Source organism: Enhydra lutris, unplaced genomic scaffold, assembly GCF_002288905.1.
Source record: "Enhydra lutris kenyoni isolate GAN:26980312 unplaced genomic scaffold, ASM228890v2 scaffoldscaffold12, whole genome shotgun sequence".
Classification (NCBI taxonomy): domain Eukaryota; kingdom Metazoa; phylum Chordata; class Mammalia; order Carnivora; family Mustelidae; genus Enhydra; species Enhydra lutris.
In genome coordinates, this window is record NW_019154096.1 from 20,572,491 (window position 1) to 20,596,276 (window position 23,786).

Here is a 23,786-nt window from a genome sequence, read left to right on the forward strand (position 1 = left end):
AAAGCAATTGTATGTGTAAGTTGCTTTATAAAAACAACAACTGAAAATCTTCCTTCTAGGAAATTTATAGTTTCAGATAAGTATTATACACACACACACAGCACATACAGGTGTACACATGCATGTACACCATTAACTTCCATTAACCAAATATTTCCCAAATATTTTCACTGAAAAGTGTCTTTTAAAACACAGAACTTTCAGACCTATCATGCAGTGTATTAAAGTAGATAAAGCCAAGTCTTTTCAATCAAATAAAGTTGAGTTTAAATTCCAGACCTGCCTTAGAACTTGGGCAAATCATTTAACCACTTTCATCCTAGTTTCCTAAAATATTTAGTAGAAAAAGTACTTACTAATGTTAAATAATGTGTGTCAAGGACCTAGTATAGTGATTGCCAAATAGCTGATTGTTATCAAATACATTTCCTTTGTTTCTTAGGAAGACTGACAAAATTGTCTAATTATAAAGATGCACTAATGAAAGTACTAAAACAAATGGTTTCCCACATGATTTTGTTTTTAATTTTTGTCTTCTGGATTGTTCACAAAAATAATCTCAGGGAGAAATGGAGTGATATTCATAGAATTTTGCAAAACACTGTAGAGCTAAGCTGAGTTGGTTCATTTTTATACGACTAATGCTTCTGCCATTATTTTAGTTTGGCAGATGGTCATCCCCAGCCAACTCACACAGGAAGCTGTGCCTCCACTGTCACCTCTCTGTGATGTGTGCTGTCAGGGCTGAGACTCAAACACCGGCTCTGTGTTGCTAAAAATCCATCAGCAGCTGCGTGGCCTGAGTACTCTACCTTTGCAGCTCAAGGATTCTCATCTCACATACAGAATAAATGAGCGAAGGAAAGTAGGAAGCTGAGGTTATGTGCCTGGGGCAGTGGTCTAGCTGGCTGCTTCCTAGGAAGAGAATTTAATTAGCTCCATTATATGCCAAGCCTGAAATTCTTGAAAAGGTAACACCAAAAAATATGTAAATGGAAAGGCAGTAGTACTGGGCAACTACACCTCTTTAAGTCGTTTTACTTACTGGAGCCAGAAATGTAAAAATCTGTGCATGTGGCAGGAATGACAAATACTCTGCAAACATTAAACAGGATTTCATGAAACAGTGACACGTATTTCAGAGGATACTTAGAGCTTTTCAATCTGTACACAGCTTTAAAGAATGAACACTAGACTTTGAATAGAATAAAGCACTTCATTATTAATGTTCTTCTATGGACAGATTAGCGGCTGAAATCTGTCCTTTAATAATTAACAATTTTTATTCAAAACCCCTGGGAGCCAGTTAGATTCTGAAAGTAGTTCCTAATCTCACCATAAGGAGAAGAAAATTTTTCTAAATGATGAATTAACATGAATAGTATTAAGGACCCTTGGTAGATATCCCTCTCAAACATGAATATATCTGATTTACTCCAAGGGCTCTGTGCTACCATCAAGTCTTTCTTTCATAGAAGAACATTCTAGAGACCTGCTATCATTCAGAATTTCATTAGTGGCTTTGGCTTCTCTACCTTCTTGTCTTCTTACATGCATGTCTCCTCTTTTTGACTTTGTAATCTTATCACATGATATACCAGTGGTATATAGAAATCAGTAGTTTAGAGAGGATGTTTAAGATCAATCCTTGCCTTAAAATGTAGATACTGGTTTGTCTTCTTTCTTCATTGAATCAGCAAAGCCCTGTCTATGCCATTGTGATCTCTTACGCGGACCTCTGACAAAGCCTTTTATTTTAAAATTCTAAATGGTTGTAGTAAAACTTCTCCTCTGGGTGACCCAGAAAAACCATAGGACCAATTATGCCCCTAGGAGAGTGTGAAGACTAGTTTTGTAGACAAATTAGGACAATTGCTACAAGAATGCTGCCATTTCATGAGGAAAGCTTGTCAGGCATTCTATACGGATCTTTGAAGTCTAAGAGCTATGTGTGCTAAGATGCATCACTCTGCTATTAGCCAAATCACTGGCCTCACAAGCAAGGTACACAGACAAGCCTAACAAATTGTAGGACATTCTGTTCGAGGTCCAAGCAGTGGTGCAAGCCTACTCATGGAAAATAATTGCATGATTTCCTTGTCTGCAAAAATTTTTTATAAGTCTTCTTATCCAGGTCCACTTTGATAAAAAATTCTTTCAGGGAAGCATTCAATAGTACCTTCTTTGTGAAAACAAAGTCAAATTTGAGCTGGACAGTACATCACTTTGGGGTTTCTGTGTTCAACTTATTGAACAAAGTTTTCTGAATTTTACAAATGCACCCGTGAGAGACAAGAATGTTAATATACTCTAAAGGCTTAGTGCAGGAAACCAATCAGACTATAAAACTCAGGTCCAAAAATTCTCATACCATCATGAATCACTTTCATTAACTGAACATTCTTTTAGGCGAATGCAACTTAAAATGTGTACCATAAGGAACTACTTTCCCTAAGATCTGGTAACATTCCTCTGTGATCTAGATGAAGTGTTCTTGGTCAGAGTATCAACCAAGAGCAAAAATGGCTTCTAAGACCTCAAACCTCCTAAGGATTATATGTATATATGTGCATTCAAGTTTTCTAGCCACCCCCTTTTCCATAATAATGGACAAAGTTTTAAATAACTCTTAAAAGAGGATTTTGACCTAAATGAAAGGGCTCTGATTCAAATTGGAAGTCTGTTCTCTTACAATAGTAAATAGGAAAATAGCCACCCTTCCTATGCTGGTGACTTGTCCTTATTCTTACAACTCTGGTGTAGCTTGAAAATAATTGTGCTTGGGGCACCTGGGTGGCTCAGTGGGTTAAAGCCTCTGCCTTCGGCTCAGGTCATGATCCCAGGGTTCTGGGATCGAGCCCCACATCCAGCTCTCTGCTTGGCAGGGAGCCTGCTTCCTCCTCTCTCTCTGCCTGCCTCTCTGCCTTCTTGTGATCTCTGTCTGTCAAATAAATAAATAAAATCTTAAAAAAAAAAAAACTGTGCTTAGTGGTCTACTAATGTTACAGTAAATTTCTCAATATTGTCTATGTACAAACATAAATTAGTAAGCTCTGCCTCACTTTTTTTTTGAAAATCTAAATAAATAGAGGAAGACCCTTTGGTAAATTGGCTTTTACCCTAACTGTAAGATATATCTTGCAAACAATCCAAATTATGATGATCTAAATAGAGTCGTATTTTATAGGAATCTTAGTTTAGTTTATTTTAGTGTCTCTGCTGTGCTTTGTGGTATGTATTCTGTGATTCCAGGCTACAGTACAAATTTGTCCAATTCTAAAAACATTCTCAGACAAAAGGTTCAATCCTACTTAGAGATATGTCTATAATGTTTTGCTATGGAAAAGGAGTAGTTCAAAAGCAATAAAGATATTTTCTTTTTCCTCATAAAATATCAACTTTTTGTCCATGTGACCACTATACACAGAAAGTACGGATCTTTTTACAAAAACGAATGTTAAATACCTGTGATGTAGTCCTCCATAACTACAAGGTGGAACTCCTGCTGGTAAACCCTTCTCAAAATTCTATTGTGATATTGATAGCCAAGAGTAATAAAAAAATGAGGTAATTATTCCTTCTTTTAATTTTCTAAGTTTCTCATCTACATTATGTCAGAACACCAGAATGTCTTGTACTATACTATTCTAACTCCCCATATTATCAGGTATGTATTTTATATGAGGATGCTCAGGAAGTGAACCTCACTCCCATTGATGTGGATCTCATCTCCTTGCACCTGGGCTATCACCTGGGGAAATCATCCTCTCCAACCTCTGTGTGAGCTGCCATGAAAGCTATTGCTACTGGAACTCCTGTAGAGGGAAAAACCTGCTGTTGCCTGAAAAGATGTATTTCCTTTCCTAAAACCTCCTGGGTAAACTGGTGCCAAGTGTAGACAATGAAATTCTTGTGAGTCTCAATGTTTACCTAAGCTTAAGACCCCTTGTTGATGTTGCACCTGCACAACACAATACTCGAAAGGCAAATGTGTGGAGTTTGGCTCCAATTATAACAACAACTTATAACTATTGATAATATCTATTGTGTGCTTCCTGTGTATTGGCCCTGTTCTAAGTAGTTGACATATATTAACTCACAGTAACCCTATGCGGTAAGTACTACTCCTATCCATTTTATGGATGAGGAAACAAAGGAATTGGAAGGTTTGGTAGCTTGCTCAAGGCAATACAGCTGTTAAATGGTAAAACTGGAATCTAAGCCAAAGCAGTCTTGCACAAGTACCTGGTGCTCTTACCCATTATATACCCTGCTTTTCAGTAATATGTCACTCTCAATGAGTGTTTATTTTTAGGTATGAGTAGTTGGAGAACTTGCACTAACATTAATATAATGTCTAAAATTAAAAATTGACTACCTAATAATGGATTTGGGGAAGGTTATAGAATTTTTGTAATGTATACTAGTACTAAAAAAAATGAAGTTATCTTACTTGCCAAGGTATTTTGTTAGGATGGTGATTTGATAATGTTTATATTCCATCACTTTTTAAAGAGATTTTTTTTTAAATAGCAAATAGAAATAGTCATTCTTATAAGCTCCAAACAACTTAAAAACCTTTAGATTAATACTATTTTATAACAAAACTTTTAATTTTAAAATGTAGATCTCAATAAGATAAAGAAAAAAAACATAAACAAACCATATTATAGATTCTAGGACATAGAACTGCATAACATTATTTCATCTTTAAAATGTGTCATAATTTAAATACAAACAAAATTTTCTCTGATTCTCAAACAAAATTAATTTGTTTACTTTGGCTTACAATAGAAACTAGTATTGGGAAAGAATTGATACAGCTCAATACCCCAAAAGCAAATAATCTAATTTAAAAATGGCCAGAAGACATGAACAGATATTTCTCCAAAGATATACAGATGGCCAACAGACAATGAAAAGATGCTCAACATCATTTATCAACAGGACAATCAAAACTACAATGAGGTATCACCTCACACTTGTCAGATTGGCTAAAATCAGCAACATAAGAAACAAGTATTAGTGAGGATGTGGAAAAAAAGGAACCCTCTTACATTGTTGGTGGGAATACAAACTGGTGCAGTCACTGTGGAAAAGAGTATGGAGTTTCCTCAAAAAAATAAAACTATCCTATGATCCAGGTATCACACTACTGGGTAATTACCCCCAAAATACAAAAAAACACTAATTCAAAGGGATACATGCCCCTCTGTGTTTATTGCAGCCTTATTTATAATTGCCAAGATATGGAAGTAGTCCAAGTATCCACTGAGAGATGAATGGATAAAGAAGATGTGATATGTATGTGTATACACACACGCACGCACACACACACGCGCGCACGTGCACACACACACAAATATTATTTGGACATAAAAAGGAATGAAATATTGGCATTTGCAACAACATGGATGGAACTAAAGGGTATAATGTTGGGTGAAATAATTCAGTCCAAGAAAGAAATATACCATATGATTTCACTCATGTGTGGAACTTAAGAAACAAAACAAATAAACAAAGGAAAAAAGAAAGAGAGAGACAAAGAAATAGACTCTTAACTATAGAAAACAAGCTGATGGTTACCAGAGGAGGGACAGGTAGGGGATGTGGGAAATAGAGGATGGGAATTAAAGAGTAAATTTACCATGATTTTTTAAAAATGATAAAAAAAAAGAAGAAAGAAAGAAAGAAACAAACAAACAATCAAACAAACAAACCAGGGTTTGGTCCCCTATCCCTGCAGGCTCTATTTAACGCTTAATTAATTTTAAAGTTTTCAGTTAAATTATTTAGAAATAAGTTAACATAGGTAACATGAAAGGACTCTGTGTCTGTGTGTTGGTAGACAACAACAGCATAAATATTTCTTAAAAAACTTACAGATTTTTATAGTCTTTCTAACTTACAGGAGTCATTTTCATCTGTAGATTGACCTAACAGTGGTAGCTGCTCACCACTGGAAATGCTTAAATATATATTTGTCAGCAAAAATCCATCATCTAATTCAATATGTTTCTATTATCAATTCTGAACCTCTCTTGAGGAACTAATTTTATCCCAATACTTGGTTAACATATTCTTTTGTTTCTGAACAGGTTTTTAGAAGAATGGCCTGTATTAAAAGCATTTTCTCTTTTCATATGCATTAAAAAATGTTAAACAGCCAGGTTGGCTTAACGAGAAAATCAAATTAGAGACTTTGTTAAGGCTGGTAAAAATGGAGTTACATATCCAAATTGAAATTGTCAAGCTTATAATTAAATTGAGAAGGTGGCTCCACTTTAAATATGAAGAGTTTTTCCAAAGGACCACTGATAGGATTCACATAGTAAATTCATCCCTTGCCAACTCTCCATTAGAACATGACAACAGAAAAGGACAATTTAAGTTGAAAGGGGGGAAAATCAATGCATGGAATAACTAAAGAAATTTAACACCACTGAGACAGCCAGACACAAAATGAAATATGACATTTATTCGTTTGTAATATTGCCCTGTCAAAAAGCATTTTCAAAGCTAATTTTTTTCTGAAGCACATACTCTAGGCTGAAAACATTTTGCATCATCTTAAAAGGAAATAATCACAAACAGAATAACACCAGTTCGGGTGGCTACGCAGAATGCCTTTTAGTTCTGTTTGAAAAGACTTGTTCTAAAACCATGGTGGGTAACATTAATGAGCTCTCCTTAGCTATCTTTTAACCATTTTGACTTGAAGGCAAACACTTCACTGAAGAACTAATTTTCTATAACCATTACAGCCCAGGCACTAGTTACACAAATTCAGAAAAATTAGTATATTCTTCCCTGAGTAGTAGAGCTTGCAGGCAGGGGCGGGGTTTGGCATGCCTGTCTCAACATCCATGTTCCAATCTGTGCTTTCTCTTCTCTCCAACATCAGACAGAGCACTGAGGTCTACCCTCTCCACAGACATCTATTGTCTGTATTCAACCCGACATCTTGATGATGGCTGTGAGACCTCTGGACTGAGTGCAAAGGAGCACCAGTATTAGTCTTAGATCCTACACTCATCTCTTGCATGATAAAAGGCAAGGAAAAAGTAGGTTCCGTGAAGCTAAAAATCCAAATGGCATAGTTTTCCAATCCATGCAGGGATTTCCAGTGCATAGATCCCTACTGTTTTTCAAATCTCTTTTGATCATCTGCTTACCATTTTAACCCCTCTATTAGTAACAGCCAACAATCCTTGTTTCATTTGCCTCTGCTACAAACATTTAGTAGAAGAGAACTGCTTATGACCCTAGCGCTGATCCATCGGTGACTTTCTCCCACTTTTAGAGAATCCCTTCATCGGGCAAATCGGTTTCCAGTTAAACGGACAGACGCCAGCCTGAAGCTGACAGACAGTGCTGGGTTGTGTCTTCAGCTAGCTGTTACTGTACTCATCCCACCCAAACACTCTTTCAAACTTCTACTTTCATCACACTTCTAGCACTTCGTATTCTCACCTGTTCTGCAGAATATTTCACCTAAAATAAATATAAAACAAAAAAACAAGGAAATAAACAATAGCAACAACAAATTAGAAACAAAAATAGGAGCGGCAAAATGAACCCCACTTAATCTAACATTTATTCTTAGCCATTTCCACTAAAATGAAAGCGTTATCTCTTGTTCTGTCTATAATCAGGGCTACTAACTGAGCTCTAGATTTTATTTTCCCTGCCTTCTTGGGGACTGTGCACAATTAGTAATTCTTTTATACTACTGCATCTTTATGGTATTCCTTTATATTGACATTTTCATGTAATATTTAAATGTTCATAAAATCCTACTTTAAAACACAACCAGATTTGTTAAAAGGTTTGCTATATTCCCTGACAGTATTTTCCTCACTTCTCAGGCAATTTCTTATTTTCACATATGTAATTTTTCTTTTTTTCTAATAGATATTGATATCATGTATTTTTAATATATAATATATAAACTATATTATGCATAATTAAATGTATTGTGTATGACATGGATTATGTAGTATATGCATAAATGTACTTATATATAACATTGATATTGACATATGTATTAAAAATGATATAGTGCATAATTGATATATATAACATAAATATATGTAAATATAAAACTTTACATTTAAATATAAAATATGTAATATTCAATATTATCTAATATAACATGTATATTGAATTATTTAACATACATATTAAATAATTCAATATATAATCTTAAGCATCTAGTTTCTTTCAATAAAATTTCATTTATGAGATCACCTAATTCTCATTCTGAAAAAACATCCCCAATGTAAAAAAATCATAGTTTATTTATCCATTCTACTGTTGATGGACTTTAAACTACTTTAGGGCTATTATGAATAGCAATTTATGAATATTGTTACATGTATTTTGGTGAACAAATACATGAAATTTTGTTGTGTATGTACCTGAGAGTGCAATCCAGAGTCATAAAAATGCACATATTCAGTTTTATTGGCTATTTCCACATAAAAATTGGAAGTGATCCTGCAAATTTATACTTCCACCAGCAAAAAATGCTGCATATCTTCGCCAACACGTTTTCCTCATATTTTTCACTTTAACCATTTTGGCAGGTTTATAGTTGAGATTTTAAGTGGCATTTCATTGATAACGAATGAAGCTGAATATATTCTCTTATGTTTATCCTGCATCTCGAGATCGTGCAAAATTCACTTAATTGTTCTTACACATTTTTCTAGATTCTTTTGGATTTTCCTGTATACAAGCATGTCATCTATGAATAATAACAATTCTATTTCTTTTTTGTTAGTTTTGTCTTTTTTATCTTTTGCATTATTGAACTAAGTAGAACTACCAGTGCAGCAGTGATGATACCAGGCATTCTTCATGCATCTTCTACCTCAGAGAGAATGTTTTTCATATTTTATCATTTATTTCTTAGTTACCTCATGGACAACGCATTTATTTTTATTATTTTTTAAAATTTTCTAGAAAGGGAGGATTTCTTATTTTGTTGTTGTTGTTGTTACTGATTCCTACCCTAAAATACTACTATAAATGGAGAACAAACTGAATGGCTTCAAAAATTTGGTATTTGTTTAGGCTTTCTTTATGACCCAACATATGGTTAAATTTGGTATATGTCAGGTACACAAGAAAGGAATGTGAATCAGTATTGTTAAATCAATGTTGTATTATGTCAGCTAACTTCCACTAGCCTCTTATCAATCAAGCCCAGAATTCCTATCTTAGCTATCAGGTAGCCACTGATCTGCTTTATATCACTATAGATTAGATGTAAATTTTCTAGAGTTACATATAAGTGGACATCTAGATTATGTCCGTTTTTTTGTTTTGTATCTTTCAGCATTATTTATATTTACCATATTACCATACTATATGTACTAGTAGTTTATTCTTTTTATTGTTGAGGAGTATTAAATTTTATACATATACCACTACTTTCAATCCATTAACCTGTTGACTGACTTAGTTTCCTTATAATCCCTTATTATTATAAATAAAGTGCTATGGCCATTCTTGCACAACTACTTCACAGCATAAGTTTTTATTTCTCTTGGGAAAATATCTAGAAATAAAACTGCTGTGTTGTATTTTAAGTGTATGTTTAACTTAAGAAATGAAACTGTTGACCAAAGTTATTTTCTCATTTTAAATTTCCACCAGCAATGATATGAGAGTTACAATTCTCAATGCCCTTGGCCATACTTGATATTTTCTATCTTTTTATATTTTTCACACTCTAATCAGTATAAAGTACAATGTCACTGTGTAATCTAGTTGCTTTTCTCTGATTATTAATTATATTGAGGATACGTTAGTGTACTTAAATGAACATTCACGTATCTTCTTTAATGAAATATGTTAAATACTTTGCCTCATGTTTGGACTATCTTTCTATTAAGTTTTAGTGTTATTTATATATTCTGTATACAAGTGCTTTGTCAAATATCCATATTACAAATATTTTCTCGCAGCCTGTTTTTTTTCTTTCCCTTTCTTAACTGAGTCTTTCAAAAAACTCAAGTTTTAAAATTTGATGTAGTGGAATTTATCAACTTATTTTATTCTTTAGTTAATGATTCTCCTTTCTCACTGAAAATTTTTTGGCTACCAAACGAGTTTACCAAAACTTTCTTTTATTTTTTTTTCTTTTATGTTTTCTTCTAGATGTTTAGAGTTTTAGATTTATATTTAAGGTTATGTCCAACTTCGTATTGATTTTTGTTTGTGGAGTAATATACAGCACTGTTTTTTCTTTTTGTATAGATATCCAGTTGTTCAAGCACCATTTAGTGAAAATGCTCTTATTTTCTTTTTAAGTTATCTTAAAACCACTGTCAAAGTTAAATAAAGCATCTCTCTCTCTCTCTCTCTCTATATATATATATATATATATGTCTATTTCTGGGCTTTCAATTACTTTCCATATCTATGTTTATACCAGTACCATACTATTTTGAATACTGCAGTTTTATATTAAAAAAAAATGTATGTTTTATTTATTTATTTGAGACGAAGGGAGAGAATGTGGGCATGAACTTGGAAGCAGGGAGAGGAGCATAGGGGGAGGGAAAGGGACAAGCAGACTCAAGGCTGAGCATGGAGCCCTATGTGGGGCTTAATCTCAGGATACTGAGATCGTGACCAGAGCCACTCAACCAACGGAACCACCCAGGCGTCCCTATTACTAAGTTTTGAAGTAAAATACATGCAATATAAATTTGTTCTTTTTAACAATTGATTCAACTATTCCAGGTCATTTGGATTTCTACACAATTTATAGAATCAGCTTGATAAATTCTACAAAAATGCCTGTGGGAATATTGATTTCTATTATGTTTAATATATTGATTAATCTAGATAGAAATGACAACAATATTGATTCTCATTCTATGAACATAATAGAGCTTTCCATTTTTCAATGTTTAGTTTTTCTCAACAAGAGTTTATAATTTTCAGTTTAAACATCTTGTATATATGATGATAAATTTCCCCTCATATTTTGCTTTTGATGTTACTATAAAATTTATTTTGAAAATGTTATTGTATTTTTTATTGCTAATACATAGAAATACATTTGATTCCTAGGTTTTTTGTTTTGTTTTGATTTTGAATTGGTTACATTTTGGTCTTGTTTCTTGCAACATTTCTGCTGTTCACAAATTGTCTCCAGGAAGAAATTCTGGATGAAGTTAAGGCTCACACTTAACGTAATTTTTCCTTTTCTCAGGAATTACAGTCTTCTAACACTTACAGTCCATTATTTTAAAATAGTAGAGATATATATTTCATTCAACATTATGGTTGTTCAAGGTAGGAAGGAAAACCCAGATTTATTTATTTATTTTGATAGAGAGAGAAACCAGGAGCACATGAGTGGGAGGGTGAGGGGCAAAGGGAGAGAGAGAGAGAGAGAGAGAGAGAATCTCATGCAGACTCCCTGCTGAGCATAAGTCTGATGTGCAGCTCAATCTGACAATCCTGAGTTCATGACCTGAAAAGAAATCAAGAGTTGGGTGCCCAAATGAATGAATCACCCAGGTGCCCCTATCTATATTTAATATATGTCTCTTTTTCAAGTATTGCATGATGTTTCTCCTTTATTCCAGTTTGGACATTTTAGTCCTTACCTGGTCTTTCATTTACCTGTTATGTAATATAATTACAAAGTCAGGTTATGTTTACAACTATTTTACCATTCATATTTTATTTGACATATTTATGTACTATCTATCTTTATCTTTCTTGTTTCTTTTGTGCTAATGAAATATTTTATATTCTTCCATTTTCTTTCTCTAGTACCTCCTCAGTTATAGATACATTTTAACTACTTTTGTTTTGGTTAGTCTAAAGATTAAACCATTCTTTGATTTACTAAGGTTTAGTATAAAGTATTACTTTGGAGCTCCTGGGTGGCTCAGTTTGTTAAGTGTCTGACTCCTGATTTTGGCTCAGGTAATGATCTCTGGGTTGTGGGATTGAGCCCTGAATTAGGCTCCGCACTGAGCAGGGAGTCTGCTTGGGGACTCTTGCTATCTCACTCAGCCCCTCCCCGTGCTCACACACTCTGTCTCTCTCTAAAATAAATAAATACATCGTTTAAAAATATATGCATAAAGATTATTTTTATCATTCTTCTGTAATACTATAATATAGAAAATTCTAATTCTTCTTACTCATATCAATTTTACAATATAGTTATAATGAATTTTACTTCTAAACAGATTTTAAACTCAATAGAGCAATTATAGTATTTTTTTGTACTGCCAGATTTTTAAAAATTTTCTCACATATGTATATTTTCCCCTTACATTTCCATGTTTCCATTTTAGAAAATTTTCTTTCTATATAAAAATCTGTCTTTAGTATTTCTTTTTCAAATGGACTGATAGTGAGAAATCCTATCAGTTTTTATTTTTTCTTAAAGAATCTTTACTTCAGTTTTATTTCTGAAGTGTACTATTCTTAGTTATAGAATTCTAGACTGGCACTTATATTCTTTCACTTTAAAGAGATCATTCCATTTTCTTCAACATTCCATCATTTCTTTTGAGAAGGCTGTTAATAAGTTTTTATGAATCTCCTTTGAAGAAAGAGCAGGTCTTTCCTCTCTGGTTGCCTTTAAGATATTAACTGACTTCTTTTTCATCAGTGGTTTGACTGTGATGTACCTAGTTGCCAGATTTTTTTTTTTTTTCTTTTACATCCTGCTTTGAATCCACTGGTTCTCATGAATTCATGAGTTAATCTGCTCAGTAAGGGGAAATTCTAAGCTATGATTTCTTTGAATATTACTTTGTTTCCTTTTTTCTTCTTTTTCTTTAGAGGATCCAAATAGAGCCATGTTAAATATTTTGTGCTTATTCTAAATGTCTCTTATCTGGCTTTCTAGTTGGTGGTGGTAGAGCCATTGGTTTATCCTAAGCCACCACATTCTATCCAGAAATGGAAGTTTTCTCATTTTAGCATGAATTTTAGTCTTTATGTTTCATGAGTTCTTAATCAAAACTGCTGAACAGTTTATCCTTGTTAAAAACTTTCTTCCTGGGGCGCCTGGGTGGCTCAGTGGGTTAAGCCGCTACCTTTGGCTCAGGTCATGATCTCGGAGTCCTGGGATCGAGCCCCATATCGGGCTTTCTGCTCAGCAGGGAGCCTGCTTCCTCCTCTCTCTCTGCCTGCCTCTCTGCCTGCTTGTGATCTCTCTCTGTCAAATAAATAAATAAAATCTTTAAAAAAACAAAACAAAACAAAACAAAAAACAAAAACAAAAAAAAAAAACTTTCTTCCTGGGGCACTTGGGTGGCTCAATGGGTTAAGCCACTGCCTTCGGCTCAGGTCATGGTTTCAGGGTGCTGGGATTGAGCCCCATGTCAGGCTCTCTGCTCGGCAGAGAGCCTGCTTCCCCTTCAGTCTCTGCCTGCTTCTCTGCCTACTTGTGATCTCTCTCTGTCAGATAAATAAATAAAATCTTTAAAAAAACAAACAAAACTTTCTTCTTAGTTTCATCTAGTTTATCCATTTACCTCTCAGTTTGCACAATGTAGAACTTTCTTGTGCAGGATGTTTTTTCCAAATGTTCCTTAAGTATCTGGGTTTTAAACTCTCCCCTCACTGTTCCTCCTCTGTCTAAGTCCACTCATGGACTTCCAAGGCTACAATTATGATTAATTTGCTTACAGTTATGAACATGATTCTCAAAATTCATCATCTTAGCTCTAAAATTCCTTACCTCACTTAAAAAAATATTAACTGGTCAAAAAAAAAAATATTAACTGGTCAACCATGTAAGCAAAAACTACAAATCACCTTTGACTCATCATTGTCCTTCACCAATCACCTCTAGTCAGTCAACACAGCCCTCAATCCAATCTGATTATCTTTCCTTCTCTACCATCACCACCCTAGTTATCTTCTTTAACTTGGACGACTGCAATATGTTTCTGGGCTCTATCTCTGCATTTTCCTTCCTCTCAGATTCATTTTCCACAATAAGGCAAACATTACCTAATCTCTAAAAACAAATCCATTTGTTTTACAATACACTGCTGGGTTTGCATTGGATTTTAAAATTTATCTTTTTTCTAAACTTTTTGCTATAAGTTACAAAGCCTTAGGTAATCTTCTCTCATCCTGCTTACTCAACTTTATTTTTTGCTTTTATATTATGTGGCCCAGCCATAAAATGAAATTAAACTAGACTAAAATATTTTCGTTTCTAAATATGCCACGCATTTTTTTTCTCACCTTCAATCCTGTTCATAAGCCATCCCATTTGTTCAGAAATAACTTCTTCTCCTTACATCAGAGGACTCCCTTTCCCTAATTAGGTCTCATATTAATATCATTTTCTCAGGGAATCATTCAATGATACCTAGAATAGGCTGGATCATCTTTTTATATGTTGTTATAGCATTCCATATTCATCTAACATTAGAGTCATCATAAGGCAAAAAGATCCACAAGTTTCCTTTCAGTGTAATTGTAATAAAAATATATTTCAGAGTTGGTTGTTAAAATTAAGTGTGATAACATTTATAATGTGCTAAGGTAGGGTTTTACACATCACATAAACATACATATGCACAAAATGAAGCCGTGGCTTTTATAAGTTTTTAAGGTGAACTGGCAAATAATACATCATACAATTCAGAGATTTTGATTAAACAAAACTGAAGACAAATTCTACCTATGTTTTGAAAACCTAAGAACAGCAGAAGAACATTTCTTGACCACGAAAGGTGGAGGGACAAGTACTGTGACTCCCATCCCAACACACACACACACACACACACACACACACACCACACCACACCACACCACATTTCTCAAATCAGCATGAGACTAGCTCTGTTTATCACAATCCTTTAGTGAAAATATTGGTCAGGGTCCAGTGAGGAAAACAGAAACTACTCCAGGTGTTTCAAACACAGAATGTAATACAGCAATTTGATTATTGCCAGGCAATTCTCAACTTAGTAGCAGCAGCATGAACTGTTATTCCTGGTACGAAAGGATATTAAAAAGATGAGACTGTGAAAGTAGCTAAAACACCAAAAGTAGATGATTGTTTATCAATAGTCTACCAATTCTCTCCCATTGGTTAAACTGAGCTGGAAATGAGCAGTCAAAAAATATTTGGCAGAGAAAGGTTCTGAGAGCAATAGTAATCATGACTAGCAAAATGAGATTTTATGTCTTCTCAATCTCAATATGCCATTGTTTCATTCATAAAATTTCATAGTACTTAAACATTTCTGTGAGTATAACAAGTACTTTATTTTATTTTATTAATTTTTAAAAATATTTTATTTATTTATTTGACAGAGATCACAAGCAGGCAGAGAGGCAGGCAGAGAGAGAGAGAGGGAAGCAGGCTCCCTGCTAAGCAGAGAGCCCGTTGTGGGACTCAATCCCAGGACCCTGAGATCATGACCCGAGCCAAAGGCAGAAGCTTCAACCCACTGAGCCACCCAGGTGCCCCTAACGTGTATTTTAAAAGGAAGTTCATATGTTTGTGCTCTCATTCAATCAAAGAAATATTTACCAAAGTCAAGTAGTTATTTTCCCTACCTCTGTCAATAAAATAAAACATAGGAGAGTGATGGCTTGTTTAACTCTCAATGCTTTTGCATACTTAAAATCTGTTATATCCTGTCAAACATGCCTATGCTTCTCTAGAAAAATTCTGGCATTTTGTTAGGAAAATAGAGACTGCAGAAGTAAAAAGGGTACATAAATAAACTTTAAATTATTACTTATATACATTAGGTTACACACTGTATATATTTATATATAGAATGTGGTTTTCTGATTTTAAGTAAAATGTCAGCTTCCCTGTTGTTTTGTTGAAGTACATCTGAAATCCTGCCTCATATTGCAATTTTTTTTGTAACCCAGCTTTTCCAGAGTCTTTGAAGATTTGATCATGGTTTAACATGACTCTATGAAACATAGTATTGGCTTCTACTTTTTAATTAAAACTTAATTTCATAATTATCTAGTAAGTAAGAGCTATAATGGAAATATGACTAGCTTTAGACAATAGCTAAAACAAAATCTATGAGAAAGCAGCCAGTTTTCTGGACTCCTGTGTATCTTTTTAATATGTTTCCCATAGTCTCATTTAACTAGTACATCTAGGTATTACTCCAGCCCCATGCTTGCTATGGCCTACAGAAACTACAATTATGTACTGTGTTAGTGGTTTAAATCTAGGATAAGAGGCAGCAGTATTAACTCATATGATTATTGCTTCATCCACACACTAGAAGGAAAGGGCAGCAGGTAACAAGACAAAGCGGTGCTTTAGAAATTATTCCAGGAGAAGCCTAGAGCAACAAAATGCTGTTGTCTCAGATGCAAGGTATGGAATATGTCAGGTTTAAAAAATGCACCTTGAGGAAAACAAAGTGTCTTTAAAACAACTGTCTTCTATTTGTTTAAGACTCACAAACTTCGTATCTGAGAGAATATCAGAGACTGGGAAAGTGTCGACAATGGGGAAATACTGAAAAGTTCTCTTCTTGAATTTAGTCTCTTTTCAAATCAGAAATCACTCTCATCCTGCCTAAAGTATCTTATAAAGCACAAAACAATCTTCCAGAGTCTTTCCCTAGATAAGCACAGCTGTTTCCTCGTTGAGGGGATGAGATTCAAACACATTTCAGAGCAGCTGCTTGTTGCCTTCCCAGCTGCTTAGAATATGGGAAACTTTGCTGGCAGGCCCCAAACCAGAGCAGTAGGCATCCAGACTATCCCCTGGGCACTGGGATTAAGCAGGCAATAGAAGTTTGAAGCCCTGTGTGTTTTTTTAATCACTGTGATCTAAGCCTCTGTGTGAGTTTAAAGAATAAAGCCCACATTGCAAGGGTGGTTCAATATTCTCAAATCAATTAATGTGATACATCACATCAGTAAAAGAAAGGATAAGAACTATATGCTCATTTCAACAGATGTGAAGAAAACATTTGACAAAGTACAACACCCATTCATGATTAAAACCTTCAACAGAGAAGGTTTAGAGGGAACATACCTAAACATAATAAAGGCCTTATTTGAAAAACCCATAGCAGACTTCATACTCAATGGGAAAAAAAAAAAAAAACAACTGAGAGCTTTTCCCCTAAGGTAAGGAATAGACAAGGAAGTTCACTCTCACCACTTTTATTCAACATAGTACTGAAAATCCTAGTCACAGCCACCAGACAACAAAAAAGAAATAAAAGAATCCAAATTGGTCAGAAGTGAAACTTCCACTATTTTCAGATGACATGATACTGTATCTAGAAAACTTAAGACTTCACCAAAAAATCGCTAGAACTGATACACAAATTCAGTGAAGTCACAGGATAAAAAAAATGATGTACAGAAATCTATTACATGTCTGTACACTGATCATGAAGCAGCAGAAAGAGAAATTAAGAAAATAATCTCATTTATAATTGTAAAAATATAAGACACCTAGGAATAAACCTGATCAAAGAGATGAGAAACCTTTACTCTGAAAACTATAAAACATGGATGGAAAAAATTGAAGATGATACACTTGTTAATGGAAAGATATTCCATGCTCATGGATTAGAAGAACAAATATTATTAAAAATGTGTATACTATCTAAAGCTATCTACAAGCATAATGCAATACCTATCAAAACAAACAAACAAACAAAACAAATAGCATTTTTCACAGAACTAGAAAAAAGAATCCTAAAATTTGTATTGAACTGCAAAAGACCATGAATAGCCAAAGCAAGTTTGAAAAAGAGAAGCAAAGCTAGAGGCATCGAAATTCCAGACTTCAAGTTATATTACAAAGCTGTAGTAATCAAAGTCATATGGTATTGTTGCAGAAACAGATAAACAGATAGAGCAGAATAGAAAATTCAGAAATGAATCCACAATTATATGGTCAATTAATCTTCAAAAAAGCAGGAGCACTTGGTAGCTCAGATGGTTAAGCATCTGCCTTCAGCTCAGGTCATGATCTCCAGGTCCTGGGATGGAGACTCACACCATGTCAGCCTCCCTGCTCATTGGGAAGTCTGCTTCTCCCTCTCCCTTTCCCTCTACCTCCCCCACCCCAGCACCCTGCTGGTGCTCTCCCTCTCTCTGAAATGAATTAAAAAAATAAATCTTTAATCTTCAACAAAGCAGTAAAGAATCTTCAATAAACGGATGGGTAAAAGTCTCTTCAACAAATAGTGTTGGAAAAACTGGTCAGCAACATCCAAAAGAATGAACAGGATAACCTTTTTATACCATACAGAGAAAGATCTAAATGTGACACCTGAAACCATAAAAATCCTAGAAGAGAACATAAGCAGTAACTTCTTTGATGTCAGCTGTAGCAACTTCTTTCTAGATATGACTCTTGAGGCAAGGGAAATAAAAGCAAAAGTAAATTATTAGGGTTACATCAAAATAAAAAATTTCTGCAGTTAAAGAAACAACAAAACTAAAAGGCAACGTATGAAATGGGAGAGGATATTTGCAAATGACATATCCAATAAAGGATTAGTATCCAAAAGTATAAAAAGAACTTATAAAACTCTATCCAAAAAACAAATAATCCAATTAAAAAATGGGCAGAAGACATGATGGGCATTTCTCCAAAACCATATCCATATGGCCAACAGACACAAGAAAAGATGTTCATTATCACTTATCATCAGGAAAATGAAAATCAAAACTACAATGAGATATTACCTTACACCTGTCTGTATGGCTAATGTCAACAACACAAGAAACAAGTTTGGCTCTGGAGACAAACTACATGAATCCAAAGAAATTTTTTCCCTAAATCTCAGTTTTCTCCTCTGTAAAATAGAAAAGCCACATCTACCTCATAGGATTGCCATGAAGATAGATTAAGTACATGTATGGCACAAGCAACTGTATATACGCTGATTCACTATCATTATGACGATTATCAAAATTTTGAAAACAAGAATTTCCCTCTCCCATTGGTTATTGCAAAAAGTAAAAGGATGAGGAAAGATGAAGTTATTAATAATGACCCCCATTTTGTAAATTTGTCAAACCCACACACTTAAAATATTATCTAAAACCTTCATAACAATTCTGTGAGGTAGGTATCATTTTTTCCCATTTATCAGATAATTTATATAAGAACTATGACTCAGAGAATTTCAGTGTCTTGTGTGTGGTCACACAGGCAGAAAGAGGTAAAGTTCGGATCAAAGCCAAATCTATGTAATTCCTAATCCTCTGTGTTTTTGTTTTTTTTGGTTTTTTTTGGGGGGGGGGGTTGTTTTTTGTTTTTAATCATCTTGTACTAACTCTCAAAATAGGAAATGTTTTAGAATTTAGTCAAATGTCTTTTCTCATTTGGGGCTGAGATCTCCCAACCTATTCTTTTTACTTTACCTCAAATATTTTGCAGTGAGATATCTCTTCTCTTTAGTCAGGGAGCCTTTTGGTTTTTATCCTGACCACATAACTCTGATAATAATCTCCACTCAGTTACTCTGAATGGCATTCCCCAGAATAACTCTTGTCCTTCAGAAATGAGTGCCAGATATGAGTACACAATAACTCTCCTACTGAATCTTAATTGTACCTTTTCAGGAGAAAGATTAACTTTTGTGACAAAAACTATTTGAATTTACAGGTAAATCTCTGTATTTATAGACACTTGTTTTTGAGTGTTTATTACATACCTAATCATCAATGAGCTGAGTGTTATGGGGTGAGTATGTATATGTGTGTGCATATGTGTGTGTGTTGCCCACTTGAGATGCCAAGCATTTTCTTTGCTGTCTTTAATCTCACCATTCAGTTTTGAACATTCATAGGTCCAAGAAATGCAACGTTGTAATGATAAAACACAGTGGCTATGAAAAAGAAGAGGGTTATCCTCTAGATCAAAGCTTTTAACCTAGAGGTCTAGACACACTGTTGCATTTCAATTACTTGTGACATGTGTCACAGGGTCCATAATTTGTTGGTAATAATAATAGTTCAAATACTGAAATTGGAGAATGATTTACTGTTTTTCCACAAATTAAAGTGGCATCAGGGTTATCTCTCTAATTATATCCTTTCATTCACTTGCATTTTGATATACTTCCTGAAGTGAGAAAGAAGGGGAGAGTTAAAACTAGGTTCCTAGTAATCAAGCTATTATCCCACTTTATCAATACAGTGTTCAGTGAAGTGGCCCTTCTTTTGAGAAATATGTTCTGCATATGAAATTTGTGTTATTGCAGAAAAAAAAGGAAAAGGAAAAAGTCTGAGATATTCTCCTTTAGGAACTGAAACTATGCTTTGGTTCATTTTCCACAGTGATTTCTGTGCTCATAGTCATTTTCCCCTTTTTCCTTAATAACTAAATGCTATATTTACTTAGACAGAAATATGACCAAACTTGAAGGATAAATCATGATTGGACCATCATCCTTAATAAATGATTGGTCTAGGGGTGTTTCATATGACTTGGTCTTCACTGATAGGATGAGGGAAAGTTAGCAGACTTTCTAGGATGATTCTGGAAAAGATTCTTTATATAATTAAAGATCATGTCATAAAAAAGGGAACTATCACTCTTCTTAAAAGTAGTTGTGCAAAAACTTGAAATTTGGCTTCTGTATCTATATTGAAATTTTAAGAGAGAGAGAAAACACAACAAATACAGATGATGACAGAGGGGAATATGGAAAGAACTCAAGTTAAATAACATTATGAAACCTTGGAACAACCATTATCTGGACTTCTAATTATGGTTCAAATCATTGATAATAAATTTTGTTACTTGGCATTAACAGCCTTCTTCTTTTCACATCTTATTGCCAATTTTCTAATCCCAGTCTAAAATAGTTCAGATGAAGATGATGTCATCAGTCTCATAGCTGGTGTTCCACATTCCAACCATTTTGGAAACTTTGATTGCAGTTATTTTTCTGCAGTGTTTTTTGTTTGAGAACATAAGACTGTTCTTACTATGAGTCTAATACTATGGGCACTAAGCTTTGCACTGACTTCTTAATTTCCCAGATCATATCTTTACGTAAGCATGACCGCTCTTTTTGCTATTGCTCACCTACACTTACTTCATCCTGCCCCTGCACTTTGAATCCTAAACTATTTTACCTGTGGAACTACACCATATTCAATCAATTCATTTCTATTTCTACCTCTAAAATCCAGGTTTTAATGCAAAATAATCTATTATTTCAATGAAAACTGTGACTATATATATTTATATATATAGTTATATATATATATATTTATATATATAGTAATATATATACATATATAGTTATGATTATGGATTTTGGGTTGTTGTTGTTTTCAGTCTTTTAAAAATATCTTTCCCTTTAGCTCTTATATTAAGGGAAATCCCTCTCTTTCTTACAGAGCTGTGAATTAAGGAATGGGTAGAGTTTACATTTAAGCACGCCAGTGTCTGCCCAGTTCTTAGTGTATACATTTGTTTTTCTTTTTAGTGATTCTTTGTTCTTAAAATGCTACTAGAAAACATAGATCTTCCTAGTGCCTTTCAACTTATACTGTAGTTTGATTAATTTAAATCATTAATAACTTCAGTAGGATTACTATAATACTGTATACTGGCCAAACTTGTAAATCTTATAATGAGTTTGTTGCATTAATTTCAAAAACCACACCTTCATTGTATTTTATGTATAAATTGTATTTGTTCAAGTTGTATATATTGATATTGTATGTATACATGCAGCATGGTTAAGTTAGAAATAAAAATCTTTACCTAATACCTGTAAAAAAAAAAATCAACAAGATATGCGGATATTGTTCAACAATATTCTGAGAAAGAAACAAAAACATGGGCAGAGAAGTCATTAAAATAGGAGAGGTTAACATTCTGGAAGAATGGAAAGAGGTCAAGAGAAAAATGTTGATTGAGGCACAAAGCCAAGCTCCCTTAAGAGTGAAAGATCTTAGATACCAGGTGGTCAGAATTTTCACATTTGGTAAACATTGATTAGGTCCCAGGAGAAGATAGGTAGCCATTCATTTTCAGGAACTCTGGTTTTTTAGAGCAGGTACTGGGCCCCAGCACTGCAGAACTAAAGATGTCACCACTGAATAGAACAAGAGCATCACTGAGAGAAAAGAGATGGCCAACTGGAGAAGGAGCAATGGCCAGAGAGATACTTGGTTTTGAACATATATAAATACACCTTCTTACACTCCCATAAGCAACTGAAGTTACAAAAGTTGTAAAAGAGTGAAATTTGAGTTATTTCTCTCACTATAAATATGGGTTATTAAGGCCTAGGAAATTTGGGGCTGTGACACTCATCTTTTGTTTTATAAAGGTACATTTGAATCTATCAAAATCCTAGAGGAGAACATAGGCAATAATCTCTTCAACATTGGTCACAGCAACTTGTTTCTAAACATGTCTCCAAAGGCAAAGGAAACAAAAGTGAAAATGAACTTCTGGGACTTCAGGATCCAAAGCTTCTGCACAGCAAAAGAAACAGTTAACAAAACAAAAAGCCAACTCACAGAATGGGAGAAGATATTTGAAAATGACACTACAAAGGGCTGATATCCAAGATCTATAAAGAACTCTTCAAACTCAGCACTCAAAAAAACAGATAGTCATGTCAAAAAGTGGGCAGAAGACATGAACAGACACTTCTCCAAAGAAGATATACAAATGGCTAACAGACACATGAAAAAAATGTTCATCATCATTAGCCATCAGGGAGATTCAAATCAAAATCACATTGAGATACCACCTTGCACGAGTTAGAATGGGTAAAATTAATAAGACAGTAAACAACAAGTGTTGGGAGAGGATGTGGAGAAAGGGGAACCCTTTTACACTGTTGGTGGGAATGCAAGTTGGTGCAGCACTTTGGAAAACAGCGTGGATATTCCTTAAGAAATTAAAAATGGAGATACCCTATGACCCTGCATTTGCACTACTGGGTATTTACCCCAAAGATACAGATGTAGTGAAAAGAAGGGCCATATGTACTCCAATGTTCATAGCAGCAATGGCCACAATCACCAAACTGTGCAAAGAGCCAAGATGCCCTTCAACAGACGAATGGATAAAGAAGATATGGTCCATACATACAATGGAATATTACACCTCCATCAGAAAGGATGAATACCCAACTTTTACATCAACATGGATGGGACTGGAGGAGTTTATGCTGAGTGAACTAAGTCAAGCAGAGAGAGTCAATTATCATATGGTTTCATTTACTGGTAGAGCATAAGGAACAACATGGAGGACATAAGGAGAAGGAAAGGAGAAGTGAATTAGGGGAAATTGGAGGGGGAGATGAAACATGAAAGACTGCGGACTCTGAGAAGCAAACAGGTTTTGGAGAGGAGAGGGATGGGGGGATAGGTGAGCCTGGTGAGGGTATTATGGAGAACATGTACTGCGTGGAGCACTGGGTGTGGTGCATAAGCAATGAATCTTGGAACACTGAAAAAGTAAAATTTGAAAAAAAGGTATCTTTGAATATATCTTCAATTCTTCAGGAAATACGCTACTCAAAGGAGGAATAAAGACTTTATTTTGCAAGGAGATGAGAAAATACACTTTGTTAGGCTCCCTTTACTTTCAGGATTCTCAGAAATCAATCTACTGATTCCATGGAGATAATTTGTCCTGATTCGCATTTATATTTTCTTTATTTCATTGTTCTGTTTACAATTGTATCAGGTTTCTGAATTTTTCTCCTTTAAGATACCTGGTAATTATGTCTGATTGTTGTGTTTAGTCTGACTTAAGCAGAAGTGACAAGGTAACCTGTACCAGA

General features: G+C 34.4%; 1 protein-coding gene across 1 annotated transcript in view; it reads right to left on the reverse strand.

Moving 5' to 3' along the window:
* Window positions 1–23,786, reverse strand: part of LOC111144805 (catenin alpha 3) — a 1,765,227-nt gene that overhangs the window by 773 nt on the left and 1,740,668 nt on the right. The gene's annotated exons all lie outside the window — the stretch shown is intronic.